The sequence below is a fragment of the Rhipicephalus microplus genome, chromosome 7 (genome assembly GCF_043290135.1).
Source record: "Rhipicephalus microplus isolate Deutch F79 chromosome 7, USDA_Rmic, whole genome shotgun sequence".
NCBI classification, from domain to species: domain Eukaryota; kingdom Metazoa; phylum Arthropoda; class Arachnida; order Ixodida; family Ixodidae; genus Rhipicephalus; species Rhipicephalus microplus.
In genome coordinates this window covers 10,477,264-10,486,967 of record NC_134706.1, presented here as the reverse complement: position 1 = coordinate 10,486,967, position 9,704 = coordinate 10,477,264, and the positions used below count along the sequence as shown (strand labels likewise).

General features: G+C 47.4%; 1 protein-coding gene across 2 annotated transcripts in view; it reads left to right on the top strand.

Annotated features, from left to right (window-relative positions):
• Window positions 1-1,161: 1,161 nt before the first annotated feature.
• LOC119180072 (sodium-independent sulfate anion transporter) overlaps window positions 1,162-9,704 on the top strand; it is a 144,969-nt gene continuing 136,426 nt past the window's right edge. The window contains exon 1 of one of the 2 annotated variants that reach the window (XR_012884800.1): window positions 1,162-1,274. The gene's annotated coding sequence lies outside the window, so the exon portion shown is untranslated. Of the gene's footprint in view, window positions 1,275-9,073; window positions 9,227-9,704 lie in introns of those variants that run through there. The other variant, XR_005110957.2, reaches the window with a different exon arrangement.

The following is a 9,704-nucleotide window of genomic DNA, read 5'->3' as shown; positions in this document are numbered from 1 at the left end:
GGTGGCTGTCTCCCCTAATCACTGTAGAGGGAGCAGGGCACTAAGCCAGCCCCATACATAGATAAAACATAGGAGGGGGGGGGGGGAGGGGCTCGGCGGGCACACACTTTGCACCGTGTTATGGAATTGTAAGTGAACAAAGTGGTTGGAATGGTGTTATAGATTTGAAGAGTGAACAAGGCAATCGGTGTTTCGACGTATTGTGTGCCGTGAATTATGTCACTGATATTGTCTAGCTACCACGAGAACCATCATATATCCCTGTTTGCGCGTGCAGAGGGGTGACCGCAGGAAAAACGAAACGGACAAATGATTCCACTCTCTCTGGTCACTTCATTTTTTTTCTGCGTTCGTCCATCCGCATGCGTAACTATTACCAACACAGACAAGCGCCAACTGGCCCTGCAAGAAGTTCTTAAGTGTTTCGTACAATAGTTGTGTTTAATCGCCGCACTCGCCAGTTTAGGTCCCACGGTAACGTTCTGTATTCCACTCCATTAACTCCACATGTTTCCGTAAGGTTCTAATGAAGATCTATGGCAAACATAATAGAAGTTAGTGGAATTATCGAATCGGAATGCGAGACGCCTCAGTAAGGTTTCTGTGTTATCTATTCATTTCGTATTTTCTGATTTCCAAGCTAAATTATTTTTTGAAGAGAGTAACATGATGAGTCATCGATCATAGGCCTACTAATTACGACTTGTATAGGGTTTATAAATAACCGCATATGTGTCGTTGACTATGGTCAGTTTTCAATGTCGCAAAGCTGTTTCAAGATTGAATTCAGGAACAAGCTAGGTGAAATTGATACACAACATCTCCTGTACTGGCGCTGTTCGAGTTACAATGTTTTCTGGTGCACCGTGCAAGGATTTAGCCATAGTGATAAGCGCTGCATCGTACATGATTGGGGGGGGGGGGGGAGTTCGCCTGACTCAGTTCATTCCTGCCGCGTGGATTTCATGTGCGGCAGCTGTTTGCAGAGGAAGGTGCACAAGCTGCGTGTAGGCGTAAATAAAACAAAGAAAGCTTCGAGCGGGTCACGTGTCGGAAACGGGCCACTGCGTCGGCAATGGAAACGGCCGCTGTAAATAGCATAAAGCTGTACATCGCATGGGAGTGCTGAGGTGAGCGAGACAGCGAATGTTTTGGTCTGTCATGCTGGTATGCGCGCCGGTGACTAACTGAACGGAGCCCGGCATCTTGGGCCTCAGCTGACGGCATGGAGATGCAGGAGAGGCCGAAAGACTCTGGCAAAACGGGATCCGACGGTGAGTGACCGTTTGTATTCAAGGGAAATGGGGGACAGTGCTAGAACGAATACAAAGGACTAGTATAAGACAGCGCGTGCGTTGTACTCACAACTGAAGCTTTCGTTTAAAAGCATTCCTTATAAAATAATTGGCCCCGTATTTGCATTTAATCTGCAAATGTCGTCGAAAGACGATAGTCTTGCGTGTGGAGAGAGTGAACAAAACATTTATTTTACGTTCTGCTCAAGAAAATTGATGAATGGTATTCTGGAGGGGCTGCGTTAGAGTGCCTCGAGCGTGCAGCGGAGGCGAACGAGCGCATCAAGTCACGTCACACGTGAGACATGAGCGCCATCTGGCAGTTTTTTTTTTTTTCAGAAACAAAGCGCGTGGCTCTGAGACGGGTGTGCGCGCCCGCCTCAGAGGTGATAAGGTGTAGAACGCAAGGCGACGGGTAGGTGCCACCACTGTCTCCTTTTAGCAAAGCGTTGGAAACACTCGCCTTTCCGTGCAAGCGTTGGTTGGTCAGCGCAGCGTGATAGGCGCTACGGTCCTTAAAATTACTTATGTACACCTTTTCTAGTAGAAGGCGCACATGCAGATTATATACGTGTTGTTATGGCGCCCCAGACACGCGCAATAATTGCTTTTTAATCGACAATTGCGCAAGTGTGAACGCTGAAACTTGAGTGACATAGGTGGGCGCTGCGGATGGGGTCGGCCGTTTCAAATACCCGATGCTGTTAGGAGTGGATAAACAGACAAATTTACAGACACACAGACCAAACTTTTTGCGTCGAAGGTCCCCAAGAAAGACTATCGTCTTTAAAAAAAAAACCAGCATCATCGCACAAACTGTCACGAAGGGTGCAAGGTGAATACCATCATGATAATGGCAGGGACACGGCTTTTTTTTAAGCATAGCAATAAAGATAAACACGTGATACGTCACTGTACTCTACTCTTGTGGATAAGGTGGTTAATCTTTTTAGGTGAGAAGGTAATAGAGGGCTGTCTGGCGCATTTGTCTTCTAATGTGGTGGTGTGAGATGATTTTCAATGTGAACCCAAACGCACTCGCCCACATATCTGTGATTCTGTGAGTGACTGTCTTTGAGATAAGTGGGGAAATATGTTTATACGGAGAGCTAGACTTCATTGGAAGATCCTCAATCATGGGTGGAGTGCGGGAACCCATGATCTGCCTGTTTCGCTTTCCTGGCCAGGTCCTGAGTCGACGTACAACATAATTACAATGATGCACAATGCTACAATGACGCACAAGCGCAGGAAGAAAATACAGACACGACAGCGTGAGTGGTACTTATATCTGATTCAATTAGGGCGCAAAACCGAGGACAAATACGTGTGAAAACACAAGCTTAAAATGACAGCAGCATCTACTGACAGGAGCAACAAGCATTCAAGGAAGCCAATCTCCGAATTTCCAAGGCGTATCGACGTATCGCTAAGGCACTCTCCATCCGACAGAGTTTATGGGAAAGGTTACCAATAATTTGAGAGCCGGTCAGATTCCTACTTCTAGCTACCCAAAAAATATTTCGTGAATGAAACTGCGGTTTTACAATTACAGGCCTTGGAGTATATGTAGAGAGATGATGCGTAAGTTCCTTCTTTAGATTTAGATTACGTTAGCTGGTTCGTTAGTTAACGCGTTATATATATATAAGGAAAAAAGTGTATACCAAAGGGCTTGTTTTTCCGTGTTTTACACAATAATAATGAGATCTAACAGACAATAATGCCAAGGAAAGTATAGGGGAAGATATTAGACCAAATTGTAATGTAAATATGAAGAAAAGTTGGTGAAAAGATAACTTGCCGTGGGCAGGATCCGAACCTGCGACCTTCGAATGACGCGTTCGATGCTCTACCACTGAGCTACCACGACAGCTATCCCCCCAGCCACTTTATAGGGTTTATATGTGAATTAAACGTGGGAGTGTCAGTCAGCGCCACCAGTAGCCATGGCGGCGAGTGTGGCCCACTCTTTTGAGCCTGTTTGGCGTCACGTAGCACGTGAACTTGTTACGAGTGGGCAGCTGACCAATAGTCCCTCGTATACAACCTAAAGGCACTAAGTCTGCCAGTACGAGACCCTCGTTAATGAATAAGGAAAGAAGTGTATACCTAAGGGCTCGTTTTTCCGTGTTTTTACACAACATTAATGAGATCTAACAGATAATAATGCCAAGGAAAGTATAGGGGAAGATATTAGACCAAATTGTAATGTAAATATGAAGAAAAGTTGGTGAAAAGATAACTTGCCGTGGGCAGGATCCTGCCTCCCATTGTTCCTCTGTGTTGTTCATGTTGTGGTTGGTGTGGCCACACCCCACGGACATATACCTCTGTATTCTGTAGGTAGAATACATGTAGCCTGTGTAAGTTCGTGTATGTGTTTGTTGGGATTTTGCGTAATGCCGCTGATACCATCGCTGTGAGGTTCTTACACAGTGCTGGATACAGTTTTCTATAGTCCCGGTAATACTGAAGAATTGCACCAAAGTTCGGGTCTAGGGGCGTTGCATCCTCTATTGCATTGTGCAAGGAAGCTCGGTGATTTGTGAAGCCTCGAGCCGCCTCATCCGCAAACTGGTTCCCGGTGACGCCCTCGTGCCCTGGCACCCAGATAATGGTTTGGGTGTATTCAATTGGAAAGTCTTTATGAGCTTTGGTTAGAATTTGGAAGGCCTTCATACATATTCTACCTTTTTCGTAATTCCTACATGCAGCCTTTGAATCCGTGATTATTGTCAGTGGGGCTTTTCGCTACCTGCCCTCCTTGATTACCAGCGCGATGAGTAGCTGATTACCCACTTCAGAGCTAGACAGCTTCTTTGCTCAAGCGTGCGAGTGTTAATTATTTGGAGGCTGATTTATTTGTACCGTCGCCTATAGTCACGGTTTCAAATTTCAGGGAGTGCCGAGTGAGATGGGTCCCAGAGTGGTTTTCGTGCATCAACTTAGCCAAAGGTGGAGGGTTGGAGATTTCGATTCCCCGCCACCCCCCCCCCCCCCCCTAATTTTTTTATTATACACGCACATATAAAAACGCACGCATAACGATACATGAAACATGGTTAAAACCTCCCTTCCCCATTCGAAAAAAAAAATAGCTACGGTTTTCGTGTAAACATAGCTGGCTACGAGAGCACAGAAAACCGCGTTGACAACTATTTTCAACGAAGGCTCCCTCCAGGACATTGTATACGTATGCGTGACTCCAGAAAGTGCACTGCCGATGCAAGTACCATAAGCTTTTGTACTCCCACGCTGGTCTGCTCCCTCTTTCCGGTTAAATGGTCTGCTTGGAGAAAGCGCCGGCAGGGATCGCGACAGACAACACAAATTCGTAACGCAGGCGGTGGTTGGTTGTTTACGCGAAAATCAAGGGCGGCGTTTCGTCTGTGGTGCCAAGACAGGCACGTAAAAAAAATGGTAGCATATCAACGGAGTGAATGATGGATAGTGGGGCGAAGCATCCGTCCGTCCATTCGTTCTTGCTTCCGTCCATCCATGCGTGCGTCTGTGTGGCTGCCCGTGCGTCCGTCCGCCCGTCCGTGCGAGTGTCTGTTCGTGCGTCCGCACGTTCATCTGTGCGTCCGTCCCTGCTTTCGTCCATGCATCCGCTCCTGCGTCCATCCGTCTGTGCAGCCATCTGTGCGTCCGTCCATGCATCTGTTTGTGTGTCCGTTCGTCCATCTATTCAACACTCCAAGTACCACCATCTCGCATCTTTTCATCATATATTCGTCATACAAAAGCACAGCCATCCAGCGGACATTCCAAGGACTGAACGAGAGGAGGCACACGCACACTTTCTTACGGCTTGCGCTTCGTGTCTACTTCCCACCTTTAACCACCTCGAGTTCATGGTATATACTAGTTCACTGTATTCATGGCACTGCGGCCCAACGCTCGCTAAACCTTTCTAAAACCTAGGAGGTTACGCCTAACGAGTATAACGTAGCAACCCTTTTTTGTCTTCTGTGAGTTGTTGAACAATAAAAAATTCGCAGCGTGCGCGTTAACTAAAAGCCGCATTCTCCTGTCTCTCATTCCCCCTTAGCCGCCATTGGCATGTACATTGAGCACTATCTTTTATTGTTCAACAACGCACAGAAGAAATCTCTCACTTCCAACCTCTCCTTACATACATTTAATTAAAAAAATTCTCACCGGCACCACCTTGGAGGTCAAAATGTAATACTTGTTACTCACTACTACGACGGCCACGAGTGAAGAATGGGTGCCGCTAAAAGGAGCTTCGCGCCTAAAAAAAATTGCGGGACCCTCAAGTCTCGCCTTTAATAGTTGAACGCGATAGCGATGTTCCTAGCGCGCACATGAAATATTTAGTGTATGAAATCTTTTCGAACGTTTAGAACAGAAGTTCGGCGATTAGGAGTACGATGTACTCTACTCTGGGAGAGCGATAAGCTGTCCCCGTTTATGGAATGTCATGATAGGCACCTATGCACCCACTACATGGCCTTAAAGGGGCCCTAAAACACTTTTTCAAGTGACCACGGAATGTATTCACCAAAAAAGCTTAGTGCCTAACAAATTCAACGCCGCAAAAGTTTCAAGAATCTGTCCAATACGAGTGCAGTTGCAAAGATTTATCGCACGCTGCAATCGCATTTTCTCTTCTCTCGTCCCGACGAAAGCGCTGTAAGCTAAGCAGGGAGGGATGGCAGGGGCAAAGAAAATACGTCACGTGCGCCTCGTGACCTTTAGCACTTGTTTCTTTTTTTTTCTTTGAATACGCAACTTTTTCAATGTGATCGCGCGCGCGTGCGTGGACAAGCCGCGGCCTCCCGTGGCGATCCCTGTAACGACCGAGCGCGCCATGTTCAAATCAGCCAATGGCTGATAGATCGCCTTCTACGAGTGATTTTTGAGCGTTTTCCCGTCATTTATCGAGGACAGAGAAAGCAATTTTTAACTGACTTTTATCATTTGTTCCGAATTCCAGTATGCGTGTGGTGCTATAATATTTGGCTCGGTGTTCTCTGGAGCTTCTACTACCGATGGGAATGTACGCTTGGACCACACCTAAATACGGCAGTATTTCATGTTGTATTGTGAAGCATGTACACAGGAGGCGCGTGTTTGTAAAGCATTAAAGTTAGTTTCACTGCGTCTCCAAGCAGAGGAAGTTAGTTTCACTCTATTGTGTAGGTGACCACCAAACATGGGGAATTCGAGGTTGCTCCATACAGACAAATATCCATATAGCACGGTCAGTCTTTGAGTGTATTGATGGAACAAGTCGTTATTTTTCAAATAGATCTTGCTAAAGTATTTGATGAGGTACAGCATGCTTTCTTTGTTCTGCCTTCTATGACACCTACAGCTCGGTGTTGTACTGTACAGCGGGATTTTGCTCTGCTATAAGTGCCCCACAAGGCTAATTGTAAATCGCACACTTTCCAATATAATCGAGTTGAATTCGTCTGTACGTCAGGGATGTCCGCTCTCGCCTTTGCACTTTGCAATTTATCCGGAACTATTACGCTTAAGTGTGCTTCTATATTCTAGCATAAGAGGATACCGATATCAGGCTGGGGAAGTTCAAAGTTCTAGCTTATGCAGATGACATTGCCTTCTTTTGCGTTGATAAACCCAACGTTCAAGAAGCAAACACTACTTTACATTTATGCGAAGTCACTGGTGCCAGCATAAATTTCGATACAAGCCGAGTATTCTGGCTTGGCATGAGGGCCCAAACTCCTTCGGTCTTCTCAAATATCCAGCGGAATGCGACTCCTACGGCGTGCACCCAAATCTGAGCACACGGGCCTAGAACATTTCCGTCTCCACCAATGCAGCCGCCCCAGCCGGGATTCGATCCCGCGACCTGCGGGTCAGCAGCCGAGTACCTTAGCCACTAGACCACCGCGGCGGGGCTTCTTGCAGAGTTGGCATATATCTGTGGGGTACCCGCGCAGACGTACTTTGCCCAGGAGGAGGTCCATATGGCTTGTACTTGCAACTGCCGTAGTGTGGCTGCTTCGCTGCATTGTAGGTCTCGGTGAGGCGGTGGGTAGAGGCGTCTGCTCGTTCTGTACCACTGCAGAACGTCGCCTATGCCGAAGACGAAGAGTATTCCATCAAAACGCCATCGCGTTAACATTGCTTTCAGACATGTTCTGGGCTATATTCGTTGATATTTCTTAGATGACGTGTGTGGGCCCGCACAAATCTACCGCTCAAGTTATCTCGGTTTCAAAATTTTGTGGTAGTACTCCTTTCAGACAGCGACCAGTGTGTCCGATTTGTGAACGGTCCAGCGCGCTGGACAGAAAAGTAGCCCCCGGCTGTGCGTTCGACAGTATTTCTTCGAGTGATGGCACATACCTATGTAGGCAGTTAAGCGCTAGGTCTTCCTTTGCCGGAAGAAGGGGGGGGGGCAGGATTTCTCATCCCTCTCCCCCTATACCCGCCCCTGATGTTCCGAAAAAAAAAAAAACGAGCTCTACAATTGATTAAAGAATAAAAACGAGTTGACGACGCACTTCTCACAGAGATGCTGCGATAAACAGAGCTGCTGGTGATGTAGCCGCGTTTTGGATATATTTTCGGATAGCGTCACCGCCGAAGCGTGCTCCGGTTCGTCTGACACAGCTGCGAACTTTCTAAAAGCGAGAACCACAGCCCGGTTTCACTGGTTTATCTTCCACGCGCGCTTCAATTTCTGTGCAGAACAAAAGAGGGAGAGCGGGGGACACAGAATGTGTACGCAGCGAAGGGCATGGCGGGTGACGTCATCGGGTAGATATTGCACTCTGGTGGAAGTACGGTGCAGCGTCCGGAGGCTGACGCCATGTGGACGCAGTGCGCCGATTGAAGAGCCGCGTTTTTTATCGAGGCGCCCGAGTTTCCATGACTCTGTTCGTTGGAAGAATGAAGAATGCAGCTTATGTCTGTCGCTTGGAAGCACCATGAAGAGAAGTGACGTTCACCCATGAGCAAACATTTACGAACCATGAGACCACATGCGGAAAATCACTTTCTACGCTGTCTATAGTCTCGAGCCGTCTTCTGTCGTGAGCATTGCTTCGACAGAATCTCTCAGAGTAATGGTCTCGGCAGCAGTCATCTTGCCACTAGACAAATCAGGCGGCGAAGGTTTACGGGTGGCAATGGTTCCCATACCTGTGCATACCTGTGCCCACAGGTTTACATTGCAAAAGGAGCGCAATTACGCCATAAGAATGTAAAAAAATATAAACCTGCAGAAAAAGGAAACAAAACATTCGCAAAGGTCCGTCCGAAGGCGTAAAAAGAATGCAGCGTTTAATGTTAGTAGCGTTCCGTCGAATTACACTACAAGAAAAAAAAATGACCGTCAATAAATACTTCCTTGAGCAACTCGTAATGTTCTCCGTTATTAAGATGAACGTGCTAGCCTCAAAGAAAGACGAAAAGAAGTCGATTTCATTAACATCACGACGCTCAGGTGACTTTATGTTATGCGGGAATCAAGCATGCGCCGTGGATATCAGAAGCGATGCGCGGGTGAAAGATCAGTAGTGCGGTATATCAGTTTCCTGGCGCGATAGTCACGTTATGGCAAAGCGCTGAGCGTACGTAGCCTCGGCTTTGCTGCACGGAACTGCACGTCTAACATGAGCGGGAACCCCGGTGTGCGCACAAGTGGTACGTGAGGTAGACTGTCATTCGCCGAATAAAAGTAAATATCTAAGCGGCGTTGCGCGGCGCTAGCGTTGCTTCGAAAGCGGGAACGATAGCGCTGCGCTGCGGCGCGACAAAAAAGTTCATACAGTCACGCGGCGTGGAAAATAGGTGCAGCGGTGTACGACGACGGGCCTGTGCTTTCTGTGAGACATCGTGTGCTAACATGGTGGCGTCCAGGAGGACGGAGTCGAGTGGTGCGTTCGAGGAACCCAAGATCCAGCTGCTCAACCTGGCGCGCGCCGGTGAGTCTGTCCAGAGAGTCTGCACGTGGAAAAGTGCGAAGCGCACTTGTGTTTCGTCGTGCCTGGCGTTTAATGCATTCTTGGGATACTCCGTCGGTCTTCTCGTTCATCTGAGCTCCGATACGGGGCGGCGGCGTCCCGGAAGAACGCTTTCATTCGCACACCACCAGCCTGATCCGTTTACTCTATAACGGCCGTGCTTAGTACTGGTTAACATCGCCTTGTGTTAGATTTGGGCTGAACCAAAATATGCAATTGGGGCTTTAATTTTCCGTCTTCGTTTAATTACTGGCAAGTAAAATTTTCTTTTGTACTAAACTTGGCATATGAAATCGCTGCTAGCATAAATGGTGGCATCGACATAATTGCAACTTGGGAAGACACGCATGTGGGAACTCGACCGACTCGCTTAATAGTGAAAAAAATCGAGTGCTGACCAGGAAATAATTTCCTTTGCATGAATGAGTGAAATGTGCTG